The sequence below is a fragment of the Cyanistes caeruleus genome, chromosome 23, assembly GCF_971803275.1.
Source record: "Cyanistes caeruleus chromosome 23, bCyaCae1.hap1.1, whole genome shotgun sequence".
NCBI classification, from domain to species: Eukaryota; Metazoa; Chordata; class Aves; order Passeriformes; family Paridae; genus Cyanistes; species Cyanistes caeruleus.
The window spans coordinates 2,295,856-2,310,983 of record NC_141723.1 but is presented as its reverse complement, the minus strand read 5'-3'; the positions used below and the strand labels follow the sequence as shown (position 1 = coordinate 2,310,983).

At 48.3% G+C, this 15,128-nt stretch overlaps 1 long non-coding RNA gene across 1 annotated transcript; it reads left to right on the top strand.

The window, feature by feature from the left end:
- The first annotated feature begins 3,495 nt into the window (after positions 1 to 3,495).
- LOC147649466 (uncharacterized) lies at positions 3,496 to 14,749 on the top strand. The gene is made up of 4 exons (XR_015278887.1): positions 3,496 to 7,715; positions 8,210 to 8,318; positions 10,983 to 11,176; positions 14,252 to 14,749. It is a non-coding gene; the product is annotated as an uncharacterized LOC147649466 (long non-coding RNA).
- The last annotated feature ends 379 nt before the right edge of the window (positions 14,750 to 15,128 follow it).

The following is a 15,128-nucleotide window of genomic DNA, read 5'->3' as shown; positions in this document are numbered from 1 at the left end:
GATGTTGACTTCCAATGTGTTTGGAGACAGTGTCCCAAGGAGGTTAATGGATTCAGTTCATCTGGTTTTATTTAGTGTAGCACTGGAACTGCATCTGGAGAGCTGTGAAATGAACACAAGGGCCCTTAATTCTCTTTAAAGCTGTAAACTGAGGCAGAAAAACTGGGATTCTAGTGGGGGTAATTTCACCTGCTTCCAAATTCAAAACAAGCTGGAGAAATTTATAATCTGGTTCTGCTTTTGGCGCTTCCTAAGGAAAGGAGAGTGTGAAGCCTGACTGCAGCCCCACAGCAAAGCTTCTGCCTCATCCCCACCCGGCAGAACAAGGATGTGGAATTAAAGAAAACCAGTGGCAGACACAGCTGGACAAGGACAACTCTGACTTTGGTTAAAAGAAGGGGCGATGGGGCAGGGAATGCAGGGAAAGGATCCGAGGGGGATCAGATGGATCACGGTATCAAATCTCCTGAGAAATGCGATATCAGCAGCTCCCACACACCCAAGGATCACCAGGAAAAGCAGCAGCAATGCAGGGGGAGTTCCAGTGCAATTAACAAAACCTGCTTGTCGTGCAAAGCAGTGGAACTCGAGGATTGCAGAGCTGCATCTCTGAGCTGAGGTGGGCAGGAAATCAATCCCAGAGCAGGGACACAGCAGGGCTTGTGTTCCCTCTTCTGGAGCAGTCCCAGCTCACCACAACCCTGATCTGTGGGAAATCACTCCTGATTTGTGTGTCCAAGAGGAAGGAAATGGTCTCTTGAGACAGGGTCAGACCTGGATTCAGCCTGGCTCGAGGTGTTTGCAAACCACTCAGGGAATGTGATAAGTGCCTGGTTTTATTCCTTGCTGACAGTTGTCTGAAATATCTGCAGGTGTGTAGGGCTGGATGGGTTTCTGCTGCAATTCATGGAGACTTGACCAGGATATGGAATAGCAGGGTTTCACTGGGAGTTCAGTGAAAACTTTGCTGGAGAAAGGAGATAACTGAGGGGTGTTTTCTTAAACCAGTCAACAAGCAATTGTGAAGAAAAAAGGGGGTAAAAACCACCAATCTCTGGGCTGCCAACAACTGGAAAATTCAGATTATCTGAGTGGTTTTCCACAGACAAGACATTTTTTCATTGCAGTGCAAAGAAACACTGGCAAGACATCAAGTTACAAGACAGAAATATCATGTAAAGGATAATAGCCCATTATTGACATAGGAAGTGGGATGGTTTTAATAAAATAAGCCTGAAAAAATGATTTTCTGGACATACAATTCACAAGAAAACCCTTTGAGGAGGTTTTTTTTTTTAGGAATGTGGTCATTGTTTTTCCCCTGTCTTCTGTTCCATTATTGAACAGAAAGGGAGTCCATTGCAGGAGCAGATTCAGCATCCTTTCTGCTCAGGAAGGTTGTCATTGCCTGCACCCCATGAGTTTTTCCCAAAAACCCATATGGTAGGAGCCTGGATGGGGTGGAAATAATGGAAATCACATCCTCTGTGGTGAGAAATTGTTTTGCACGTGTGCTGTGTCTTGGGCTAGTTGTCAGACAAAACCTCCAAGTTCCCTGTTTTGTTGCTGAGAGGTAAAATGATAAGTGGATAAAACTTTTGGTCATGTCTGTGTTTTCAGGGGATGCTGGACTAAAAAACGTGGAGACCTTGATGTGCTTTATCCCTAGTGCATCTCATCCTGTCTGCTGTGGAGAGAAACAGACACACTTTGCCTTTTCTCATCTCCATTTGGGGATTTTTTGGGGGGATTTTTTTTCCATCTCCAAACCCTGTTCCATCAGTCTGCCTGCATTTTTGAGCCATGTGAGGAAGCAGGGCTCACACTCAGGGTTACCCTGATCCCAGCAGTCCCATTTTTGTGGTGCATTTTGCTGCCAGTTTTCTTCACCCATTTTGAAATCAAATGGTTCGTAAAGACCTAAATTAATTTGAGGTGGGAATGTTAAGTATCATTAAAAGTGATTAATCTCTTGCTGCTGCCAATCCCACAACCATTTTTGGAATCTTCTGGCTGGATTTGTAGATTGAATCCTTGAGCTTTTTGCAGCCTGGAATCGAGTGAACAAGGTTGTTTGTGCTCAGTTTTCTTCATTGGTTTTGTTGTTGTTGGTTATGGGCAGGAAGAAATTCAAGTATGAAATAAGAGGGAAAAGGTAAATCTGGATTTGTGCTGCAGTTTATTTGGATGTCTGATGTTACATCGATTTAAACTCTCAAAGTACCTTTATCTCAAAGTTTACAAATACAAATAAGTCCTACACAAAACTTAGTACATGATGAAAGATACAAATATACACAAGGAGAGTGTTTATTTGAACGTGCTCTGGGTTGCTCTGTTTGTATTCAGAAGTGGCTGTTTCATTGTAGGAGGTCCAAAAAGTTAATTCACCAGAAGAAGTGGAGTTTTGGAAACAGCAGGAAAAGGAGTGAAGCTATTTGGAGATCTGGTTTTCAATTTCTTTATTCATTTTTAGAAAATGTTTGTTCTGGCTTGAGCCAAACCAAACTTTTTTCTGAGATCTTCATTTACCCAGCTCTGATGCACAACCACATACCAAGCCAAGCTCAGTAAATTTCTCAGACTTTCATTTTTTTTCCAGGGCTCTTTTCCTCCCCACAGACCTCCCCAGGTGCAGGTCCAAGCCATGGACGGGTTTTCCTGGGATTCTGCCGGGTCTGGTGAGTTGGACTCACCTGAACCTGTTGGAAGAGCTTTCTCTTTGCTCAGAGCTCTGTGTGAAAGCACAGGACTTGCAGATCTTACTGCAGCAAAATCCAGCACAACTGCAGTCAGGGAATTGTTCTCTTGGTAGGGAGGGGGTTTAGAAACTGCAGTGGGGTGGGCAGGGTGAGGTGGTGCTGAGCATCAAATTGGGATAATCATGCTAAAGGATAATTGTAGAATCCCAGGAGGGTTTGGGTTGGAAGGGACTTTAAAGCTCATCTCATTCCAGCCCCACTGTAACACCCTCCATCATCCCAGGTCGCTCCAAGCCCTGGCCAACCTGGCCTTGAACAATTCCAGGGGTTGAGAGTCCACACCCTCTGTGTGCCAGGGCCTCACAGGGAAGAATTTCTTCCTAATCTCTAATTTAAACCTCCCCTCCTTCATTTTAAGGCTATTCCCTCTTGTCCTGTCACTATAGACCTCATAATGAAAATTATTATTACTATTATTACTAAATTATTATATACTTTATTATTACTAAAAGGTGTTCTGGTGAGGATCTGAATGTCTTCATACAGGGAGGGTGGCGTGCCTGGAGTGCCAACACCACTGCCATTCACACTGAGCTGTGCCCCCAGCAGCCACCAAATGCAGCCCTGTGGAGGCAAATCCTGGAGGATTTGAATCCCAGGAGTCTGAGCTCCTTTCCCTTCCCCTTCCAGGCAGATTACCTGTGTGCAACATTCTCCTTTTCCTCTCACTGCCTGCTGCACCCCACCCTGCCTTCCCCACCTGTTTTAAAGCCCATTCCCACAGCTGTAGGCTGCCTGTGGCCAGGAAATTCCCAGGGAATTACTCTCCTTGCTGCCTTCCTGACCAGCAAAAGCTTTTTCACCTCCAAAGCTTTTCACGTCTCGAGAGGTGTCAGGATTTAAGAGCAGCTCTCACAGCTTCAGGAGGCATCTCTTATTCCTTCAGCCTCGTGGACTGTTTTGTCCTGAAGTGCTGGGGAGCAGGGAGAGTGTGTGTGTGGCATGGTGACAGACCTGTGGAGCAGGGGACAGAGTTATGGACCCTCAGTTTAAAGGAGTTTAAAGAGGGCCAAGTGCCAAGGGTTGTGTCATGGAAGAGCCAAGAGCTGGGCTCAGCAACACGAGCCTTTCCAGTGCTGGTGACTCACTCCTGACATTTTTGGCCGCTTCCTGGGCTGGAAGGGGCAGAGGGAAAAGCCCTGGAGCTGCTCCTTGTAATAATCTTCCCTGTTCTGGGCACAGGGCAGCAGGAGCTCCATGGAGGATGCCTGGATGCCTGGAGCCTGCCTGCTGGGAGCAGCTGTGGCCAGTGCTCTGACTCTCAGGCACTGCATCACTCATAGGGATAACTTGGAGCTGCACCTAGGAAAGCATGAAAGGTCCATGTCTCATTCTTCCTGAGAAACTGTGGAAAAGGATGTTTCAAAATGCTTTATGCAGTCAGTGGAATCTAAAACTTTCCCAGTAATTACTCATTTAAGTCTAACAGATGTGTCTTTCCTATCTGTTTCCCAAGGACAGTTCTCTGTATTCTCTTTTTACATCTGCTGTATTTGCTGTTCTATGTTTCAGCAGGAGAAAATATTGAATATGGCATTTAGGAATTGGCTTTTAACTCTCAGCACTGCTCACTGTCTGTGCAGAAAGAGGAGCTGTCTCAGCTCTGTGTGTTCCAGCAGAATGGAGGTAACACCACCTGAAAAGGTTACACACAGCTTGTCTGTGCAAAGTGGAGGGGGAGGTTGTTTTTGTGGTGGGTTTGGGGTTGTTTTGTTGTTGTTGTTGTTTGGCTGGGGTTTTGTTGGATTTTTTTAATGCTGTGGTGCTTGGTGTGATGCCTGGGACTGTACCTTCCACCCTGTGCCTTCTGCCCCTAGCACCTGCAGTGTGTGTATTTTAGAAGGTAATGAAATTGGAAGTATTTTGCTGTCATGCCTCTAAAATAGACTAAAAATCTCCACTTAGGTTTGGACTACTCAAATTTGGGAGTAAGGAGTTGGAGGAATCGGAACTACACCTCTTGGGTTTGGTGTGAAATCCCAGTTCTCTTGTTTTTCAACAGCAGATGTGCTTTGAGGTTTGGTTTGCTGAAGGGAAAGCACTTTCCATTTTTAAAACATCTTTGTGCTTTCTTTTCCACATAGAGGAAATCAGGAGAAAAGCAGGAGGAAAAAACAGTTTAAACTCTTGGGCAGGACTATTTGTGTAGGAGAGAAAAAAACCCCACAGGCTTGTGACCAAAGGGAGAATTCCCTTCAGAAACCTCCCCCGTGGCAGTGGTGCCACTCTCTCCAGGTGGCAGCTCCTGTGTCATCTCTCTGATCCTTTCTTTGCCAACATCTGGCCCACAGCCTCTGAAGTCACCAGGAATTTTGCTCTTCATTTCCCAGGCTTTCAGATAATGTTTTGTACTCATGCAAACGAACGTGAGCATTAAATATCCTGTTAAGTCTGCTTGGCTTTTTCCATCAAACATGTCATTTAAATAACCCAATTAAATGAAGTCCTTTCATTTTAGATGATGTTTAGATGATGCATATAATTGCCCTGAGAGTGCAGCCATCCAGCTGGCAGCGAGGTTATAAAAGATGTAAAACATTTATTTTAATAAAAACAAGACCCTCCTCGGGTTTGGACTCTGTAAAGGGATGGAAGGGGTTTGAAAACAGCCCCAGGCACCAGGGAGCTGTCAGGGCCCTGAGTGCAGAAATCTTCTGACCTTTCCTGTCTTGAATTCCAATTCATGGAGTCATAGAATATCCTGAGTTGGGAAAGACCACAGGGATCACCCAGCCCAGCTCCTGGCCCTGCCCAGACACCCCAACAATCTCACCCTGGGCATCTCTGGGAGCAGTGTCCAACCCCTCCTGGAGCCCTGGCAGCCTCAGGGCTGTGCCATTCCCTGGGAATGCCCAGCACCCTCTGGGGAAGAACCTTTCCCTGATATCCAACCTCACCCTCTCCCAATTCCTGAATATTAAAGGATTTTACCTCTTGCTTGGCACCTGGGTGCAGCATAGCTTGGCAAGGGATGTGTCCTGCTGTTTTACACCTCATGCCTAAAGGCTGGTGACCCCTGGGGTTCTCCTTGCACAGTCAGCTTGGAAAGGAGCCCTTTTGGAATGCAGGAGGTGGCTGGTTCTTCCCTGCCCGAGGAAGACAGGCAATGCTGCCAGCCGTGTCCTGCGGCCTGGGGATGGCTCCTGCTGCTCCTTCCCTGCGGCACATCCGTCTGTGGAGCCGTGAGCAGCGAGTCCCTGTGGAGGCAGGAGCTTTGGGAAGGGGCCAGCTCCATGTGTGGAACATTTCCATGAAGTCAGGAGCGAAGGCGCCGGGTTCAGGGCCGCGCTGCAGGCACGGCGCTCGTCCATCACAGATGTCAGCGAGCCGGACCGCGGCCTGCAGCTCCCACCTGCTCCAACACCGGCGATGCCTTCCCATGACGTGATGGCTCCAGGGACGGCATCACCCAGCCCTGAGCTGTTCCTGAGCTCATCCTAGGGCCGTGCTGAGGATGTTCTGAGTAATTCCTGCTGCTGCCAGCTTGCTGCCACGGCCCCGTGCTCCTGGGCACCTGCTGCCATTCCCCGTGCTCTTCCCGCCCCGGAGGTGACAGAGCCCTGGCTTGCCTGGATTAGCTGGAGTTTCTTCTCCCAGGCGTGCAGAGAACACACATCTGCTCAGCAGGGACACGCTTCTCCAGAACATTCCTTCCTGCACTGTGATCCTGTCCCAGCCGAAGCCGGGAATCCTCGGAGCCTCGCTGTGCTGACACATCCATCCTCACCACAACAGAGCAAATCCCGCTTGTTGGGGCTTTTTAATCCTGCTCCAAGCTAGAAAGTGCTCGGTGCTTCCCTTTTCCAAAGGATTTGGGCCATGTCAGGTCCTGCAGGGACGGGGCCCAGCGCAGCAAGGGCCTTGCAAAGGGATGCCAGCAGGATGGGTTCCTTCTCCAGCTGAAATAAGTGAGATCCCACACAGTTAACACTGTGCTTCCATGAAAAAGTCTCTCCCACCTCGCAGGGGACTCCCTTTCCCTGCTCCCTGCCAGGATCAGTAGTGCCCACCAAGGATTGCTCCGTGTGTAGACCTTGATCTTGTCTGCTCAAACAACACCTGAACCTCCCCAGCCCACAGACTTCAGGAAAACAATCCCAGCACAGCCTCTCCATGCTGTCACTTCCACTTACAGATCATGGGGGTGATGTTGCTGTGGTGGGTTTTAGCCACACTGTGGCCTGGGGCACCTGGGTCTGGAAGAGGGATCTTTCTCCATCCACAAAATCCCGCTGGAGCCCTCCAGGGAAGGACAGCCAAGGCAATGCTGATGCTTCCCCACCGCCTCTTTGCAGCCTGAGTTGTTTTATTTTTCCTCTTGCCCCCTGTCTCCTGCAGCACAAAAGGACATTCTTGTACCCAAGTATTTTTTTTCTGCATATTTGCAGCATGAGGAAAGCAGGAGGGGTGAGGGCAAGGAAGGGGATTGAAAGGTTTGGGAAAAAAATCTCACACAGGGCTTAGTTTACAAGGGACAGCTGAGTGTATAAACCCTGTCTCCAAAGAGGGTTGTTAGGAGCTTTTCTGGCAGTGTTTCCCCTCCTGCCCCCAACTTCTGGCTAAGCTGCTCAGAGGAAAAACAAGGAATGAGAAGGAGGGGGAGTGTTTTTGAATGTTCCAAAAGTCAGAGCTAAGAAAGCCCCCTCTGTAAGACCCAGAGAGGTTCCTGGGGCTGAGCAAACAAACCTGGAAGTGACTCGGGTGGGTCAAGTGCTGCAGGTGGGGGTCAGTGGTTTGTGCATCCCAGACATCATTATTTGATAGTGGGAATGATCCCAAAGAGGGACAAACATCCCTGCCACACAATGAGCTGGTGACTGGTGTGAGAGGGATCCCAGAGCATCCCAAGCACAGAGAGCTCTGTAATTCCCTGGGGATCCCCATCCCAGACAGTTCTGTTGGGGACTGATTTCCCTTTGATGGCTCAGGACACAGCAGAGGGTGGGTGCCAAGGTAAGATGCCTTTCCTGTCAGATCCCTCTTCCTCATGCACTTTCCTTATCTGCAGTGTGACTCTTGATATTTCAATAATTGGGATCCCAGCACCCAAATCAGGAGGCTCCAGTCTATAGACATGGAATTGAAAATGCAGTTTCTGGGATGCAGAAAAGGCTTTTGTTTTCTGCAAGTCCTAGTCATAAAACTGAGCAATGCCAGCTTGCTTTACACCAAGAGCAGATTATTTCTTATCCTTGGGCTATGGGAAGCAGAAAGCCTGGTGCTTGCACAGGGCTTTTCTTCTGGTATTGATATTATCTCTGGATATCTGAGTCTGTCAGCCTCAGGATAAAATTAATTTTCAGGCCTGTGGTCCCAGTGTTTGATTTGGGGGTAGTGCTGGGCAGCAGGGAGGATGCAGAAGGGTCTGGATGCTGCCCACCACCCCCTCTAAATATCTTTAAAACTGTTATAAATTAATATAACCCTGATTTTTTTGTTGTTGTTAGGTGCCACACCGTAACGTGTTTTCATCCTGTCCCAAAGTTGCGCCAAAACTGCGAAAACTCAGCTCCTAAATCTGCATTTCATTTGCATCTGGTGTGGGTGCACCCACAGGTATGTGCACAGCACCTCAGCTGAGACAAGTGCTTATTAGAAACACATTTGCTGGGAATTCCCAGCCCTGTCCACATGGATCCCTCGTTAAACACCACGGGCTGGAGGGAGGGATTGCTGCCGCGGGCTCCCCGCGAGATCTCTCAGCACCATGTGCAATAAATATGGTTTTAATAAGCACTCATTAATGAGTGGACAATAACAGCTTTATTAAGCTTAAATTAAAGGCATGCTTGGGAGCCTTAAACTGAGATTATATGGTGTAATGGAATATACTGGAATTTGGCATTTTTAAGGCTCCTTCCAAGCCAGTGGGGTGGGGGGAAGATGCATTCCCTGAAGGCTGCTCCTGCTCTGGGATCTGTTGTCTCTGGAGCTTATTTCAGGGCTGGAGCACCCTTGGGAGGAGGGACAGGGTGGAGGCACAGAGAGGTGCTTGGTGCAGGGTGAGAAAACCAGCTGAGGTTTCTGCAGTGCTTTGCTTCTACAGGAGCTTGGGAAGAGGGAGAGATTTCAGCCCTGCTGTCCTGCCCATGGAACACACCTCAACCAGACGAGTCTTGCTCAAAAATACATTTTTCAATGTATTAAAAAAGGAATAAACCAAAATGCAAGCCCCAAATCCTGTGCTAAAGGGAAGATGGGCATAGCTCAAAGAGATATATTTACAAAAATCAGGTTTCTTGATTTATTTTTTTTTCACATTGCAGCAGAGGGAAGGGATGACAGGGTGAGACACTGTCCAGGGTGAGCAGGGCACAGAGCTGCTCCCCTCTTCTCCCTGTAGCATCCCGAGGAGGGAGGCTCCTTCCCTGCTCCAGCCTGGCAGTGCCTTGCAAAGCAGAGTTTGTGTCCCCAGCTCGGTGTGTCTCCATGGGTGGGCACAGCCTTTTCCACGCTGCTCCAACTCCTTCTGGGAGCTGCAGCTCCTCCAATGCTCCCATAAACCACAGCACTTCATTTGTCTGCAGCTGCTTAACCCCTGCCTCCCAAAATCGTGGGGGTGGATTTCATGGCCAGGGCTGTGTGTGGAATTGGGTTGGAAGTCTGGGATCAGGTGCCTCTGGTGTTGTCCTTGCCTTTAGAGAGCAGTTTGGAAAACAATCCAAGGGCCAGGCATTGCTCTGGGGCCCAAGGGAGCAGGAAGGAGCCAGGGATGCCAAAAAGGAATCCCACTCTTTATTAGATGATGATAAAACCATGGTAAAATAACAACAACACCTAGGCACAAATATCCAAGGTACATCAAGCACAGGGGTTTGGCTGGAAAAATCTCAGGACAACCTACAACAAAGTCCCAAGCCACTGGAAAGCAATTTACTGGATCCTGTCCCACCGCAGTTTATCCACCCCTGCATCCTCCCAGCCACCCAATTTGCTTTCTTAGGTGGGTTACTTGCTGTTTTGTGCTGCCTTCCTGGCACAGCTTGCTCTTGCAAACCGGTTTTCAAGGCTGTAACCATCAGCTCCAATCCTACCCAGGAATATCCATCCCCTAAATGCCCCTCCCTGGCTGTACCCAGGGTTTGGGCTGTGTCTCCAAGGCTGTGGCAGAGCTGACTTTGGAGATGGGCCAGTGCAGGTAAACTCAGAGCTGTCCTGAACCCAGACTGTGCCCAGTATCCCTTGCCAGAAGGGCAGGCCAGGATTGCTGTCAGCCTGCTTCAGAGAGCTCGGGCTAAGCTGGGAAATGACTCGGCCTTGCTGTGAATCAGACCTTCCCCCAGCCCAGAGCACGGGACTTGCATCAGCTCTGTTCCCTTAAATCCACTTACTGTGTCCCTCTGACCGGGACTCCTTGAACTCCCTCTGCTCCTCTCCTGCTGCCTCCTCATCCTCCCAACCCCAGCTGTATCCCTGGCCAGCCCCTGCTGCCCTCTTCCAGCCTCCCTTACCATCTGCCCTTTGTTGCTTCATTTACTCTCCTGGTTTTTATTTTTTTTCCGTTTTCTTTTGAGAATTCACATCATTCCCAGTTCTCTCTGCTTGCTATAATTGGATGACTGTGTCTCCAGGGTTTTAAATACAAATTGTACTTAGGAACAGGATTGTTAAACTGAGCTGAGGCAGCCCAAAGTGTGTCACACACTCAGGTCTGACTCCGATCCCTCTGCCAGCTCACAGGACACTTTGGAATCAGTGATGATGCTGTGAGATGAGATTTGGGCTCTGTCTGCTCCTTCTGACATCTGTCAGGACAAAATGAACCACATTTCTCCCTGAATTTGTCAGCTCCTTGCTGCTGATGAGCAGGACCCAGCAATAAGGATTTGTTGCAATGGTTCCCTGAATATTCCACTTCATGGAGAAACTGGTTGTGAATGTTTTAGTACCAAGTGTCACCCTGAATTAGCTGGAATATATAAGATTTTTCTGCCCAGTATTTCTGTGTTTGATGGGTAGGACAAGGACTAATGAGTTCAAACTGAAAGAGGGAAAATTTAGGTTAAATATCAGGAAGAAATTCTTCTCTGTGAGGGTGGTAAAACCCTGGCACAGGCTGCCCAGAGAAGCTGCAGCTTCCCCATCCCTGGGGGTGTTCAGGCTGGATGGGGCTTGGAGCAACATGGACTAACTAGTGGAAGCTTATTTGCATGGATTCCTGTGCTTGAAATTGGGTTGTTTTCCTGGTGTACTCTAAAATGTGTTTTTTTACCTTTTCAGTGACAGCTAAAATGTGGGTGTTAAATCCAGCACCACCTGCTTCTTCTTGTGGACTTCCCTGCACACAAAACAGGCAAACAAAAACCAGGCTACTTCAGTGCCTATTCAACAAGAAAAACAACCTCCCACCTCTGCATTTTACAAGCTTCTTGCTCCAGACACAATAAATATTTGGCTCCAGCAGAAAAGCCTGGGTAGGGAACGACATCCCCAAACAGCTTTGCCATGTAGACATGACATTAGACTCTGTGCTTCAGAGCCATCCACAGAAGCAAAGAGATAACAAAATTAATTTTATCTATAAAAACATCCTGATGACTGGGGCTTTCCCCCTTTGGATTTTATTCTGGATCAATGGGAGTTTAGTGGGGCTCTGAAGGAGCAGCTGGAGGCTTCAAAGACATCGAAGTCCCTTCGAGGGTGCTGTGCAAATACCACAAAATCCTTCTCCCTGCCCTAAAGAGGGAGCAGGTAGGAGAAAGGGGGATTTCCAACCACTTTCCTTTTCACCCTGAGCATGGAAACCCTGGTTTGGTGTCAGGAGGTGGCTGGCTCTTTGCTGCTGCTGCCCTTGTCCAAAGGGTGCCAGGGCAGGGGCTGGCTGTGTGACAAATCCTGCAGTGTGAGAACTCCCAGAGTTTCACCTTGGGTATCTCCACAAGCCCAGGCACCAGAGTAATGAGAAAGAAGGATGTCTGGTTCATGAGTGGGGCTTTATGAGTATTCTCATGCCTTTAGGGCCATGCTTACTGCAGGAAGAGCTGCTCCAGCTTTCTGCTTTTCCTTGGAATTTGTTAGCACAGCTGTAAACAGGATTTCATTCCTAGCTCAGAAAGGGCAGGGTATTTGTCCTGGTTTAGTATTTAGTTTTTAGTATGTTCAAGCATTTCCTGGCACAGAGGGGTTAACTGAGTAATGCTGAGCTGAAGTTACTCAAAACTTCATGCAGTCACTTTGCCACAGCAGCTTCCAGAAGTTTTCTTCAGCATTAATCACTCTGTTTCTTCCCAGTCGTGTTGTGCAAGCCACTGGGTCAGCACACGGAGCACGGGACATCAGGATCAGGACCTGCTTCAAAGTGAAATCAGCAGCCTGTTCCCCTGCAAACATCCTGCAGAGCCCAGGCCTGCACAGTCAGGATGCCTGAGCAGAGGATGGAGGTTGTGGACCTCAAATGATGTAGGAAAATGTGATTTAGGGCCAGGCTGCAGTTTTTTACCTCTCTGATCCCTCTGAGGAAACATCTCCCCAGTATGGATCTGGGGTTTAAATCTCTCCTCAGAAGAGAACTTCCTAAAGCAAAACAAGGTTGTGAATCCTGGTGGGACTCAAACCTTTGGCTCCAGTGTATAAAGGGACTGGAAAGCTGATGATTAGGTAACTGTAAACCATCCCCATTTTCCAGCTCACTCTGGCTTTGATCAGAAAGGGAATGAAGCACACCAGGCTCCTGGAGTGGAGGGGAGAAAAGGGACTGTGATTAAATGAAGCCTCAGATTATTGAAGCTGAAGCACCTGACCTTGCTGCAGGGTTTGGGCAAGTCTGGCTCCTCGGTGCCTCAGTTTCCCCAGTGCTGTGGCTTTGCCAGTGCCCCCCACCTGCAGAGCCACTTCCCAGCTCAGGGAGGACCTGGAGCTGCTGAAGTGAGACCAGAGGAGGCACCAGGATGATCAGAGGGATGGAGCAGCTCTGCTGGGAGGAAAGGCTGAGAGAATTTGGATTCTTCAGCCTGGAGAAGAGAAGCTTCAGAGTGATTTTATTGTGGCCTTACAATGCCTGAAGGAGCCAAGAAGGAAGAGAGAGACTATTTACAAGGGCCTGGAGAGACAGGACAAGGAGGAATGGCATCAAGCTCACAGAGAGTGGGTTAGAGGGGGTATTAGGAAGAAATTCCTCTCTCTGAGGACAGGGAGGAGGACAGGAGTTTGCTCAGGGAATTTGTGGATCCCTGGCAGTGCCCAAGGCCAGGTTGGACAGGGATTGGAGCAGCCTGGGATAGTGGAAGGTGTCCCTGCCATGGCAGGGCTGGAACTGGGTGATCTTTAAGGTCCCTTCCAATCCAAACCATTCCAGGATTCTATGGAAGCAAAATTTGAGCATCTCACTCTCACCTTGCCCTGGAGGGAGTCAGCAGGGACTGGGGCTGGGATCCAGGTGTGTTTTGGAGCTGATGGGTCTCTTATTGGTGAAATATGATGGTTCTGCACCTGCAGGGCCCTGCTCCAGCCCCCAGCTCCAGCCCAGCTCCGTGCAAAAACCAGGCACGACAACACCAACCCACCCCACATTTCTCTTGGGCTGGTTTTCCTTTGGAATGGGGGAAAGAAAGGAGAATAAAGGTCTTTAGTTGCTTTTCTCTCAATATCACCGGCCAGTGATCAGAATTTTCTGTGAGTTGACTCTCAACTGAAAAATTTCTTCAAATTGAGACTTTTTCTGCTCATGCTGCCCTTGAAATACATCATCTGAAGGTGTTAGTCTTACCCTTGCAGATGCTTCTACTGCAGCAGACAAGCCCAGAAAGGGGAAAGAGGGGACAAACAAAAGGAAGAAGAAGGGAAAAAAATAAGAATTAAAGAGAAAAACAGGGCTTAACTGAGTCTGATGAAGCTTGTCAGGGTGGGAGTGAAATCCCAAAGCACTGCAGCCCCAGCCCAGTCTCTTTGATCTCTCCTGGTGCTGATGTCCTTATCTCTAGGAAAGAGATTCTTGTTTCCTGCCTTGTTAAGTACTTGGAAAGTCCATCCTGGCTGAAGTGGTCTCCAGCTTGGGCTGCTGTGTGTTTTGCCTGGTTGCTAAGCTTGTCTCATGCATGGTTAATGCCTGATGAGATCATGGTGCCATTTAGCATTTCATGGATAATTCAGGATTATTCATTAGAAAAATCAAGAACAAGCAGGTGTATTCATAGCCTGCCTTCATGGAAAAAAGAAAAACAACAACCTTGGGAAACGCCATGAATTATTCAGTGGAGACCAAAGGGCTGCTTGAGTTGGGGGAGATGGGGAGGTGGAAATTGCTTTTCAGAACAGCTAAATCTAAAGCTTTTTAGGCCATTAACCCTACAAATGTGGGTGGTTGAGTCAATCTTAGTGCAGGGAGGCTCCTGTCTCCCAAGAGAATGCTAGGAAAGGGATTTGGAGAAAGGTTCTGTGATATATTCTGGGCTGGGTTAGTGGGGGTGACAGCAGAGGAGTTGGAGAGCAGGATGAGGGTGCTGTCTCTGGACCTCTGGAGTCACAGAGGTCTTGTCCTCCCTCCTTTGCAGGGAACTGAGCTGGATTTGCCCAATCTGCAGGCAGAAGGTGTGGGATAAACCCAGGGAAGCTTTAAAGAAGCTGTAAAGAGCTACCTGCTCTGTCAGCCCCCACGCCCAGGAGCTCCCTCTCTCACTGCCTTCAAGAACACAACTGCTGGAATGTTCCATGGGGACAAACTGCCCTTGGGACACCCTGGTGGCCTCATGGACACAGCCCTGCTCGAGAACTGCTCTTGGATCCTTGGCCAGGCAGATGAAAAACACAATCTTGAGTGTCTCTGCTTTTACCAAGATGTCTGAATGTAAAGTGAAAGTCCTGCCTGTCCAGGAAAAATATTCATTTGTGATGTGTCCAGGGAAGAAAGGGAAGCATTGACACTTGTTGGGTAATAAAAATAAAGGATTAGTGACCAAAACTTTATTATCTTTCACTGCTCAAAGTGGTATTTCTCAATATTCAGGTTTTGGTCATTTTATTTTCCAATAAAACAAGTCAAACACTTTCAAGGAAATCAGATTGCTTTTGGTGAGCTTTCTCCAGTTAAATGAAAGCATAATCTTCCCTTGGAAAAATGGTTCAGTGGACATTTTTCAAGCTGTCCTAGCAGGTATTTTTGCAGTTCAGCCTGAAGAGAGAAAGCTCTGTAGAACCATGGAGCAAAGAGCTTGGCAACTCCAGAGACTGGAACTACAGCTCTGGAATTTAATATTGAATTGTCCCAGCGTTGTTTTGTTCAAACTCTAAATCCCAGCCTGGGGAACTGGAGGCTTTTCCATTTGTCTGCAGGGTGGGATATTCCTGAGGGGGTGAAGGGGAGCACAGAAATGCTGTGGGGTGGGTGGGTGCACAGGGAATGGGAATGGGAATGGGAATGGGAATGGAATG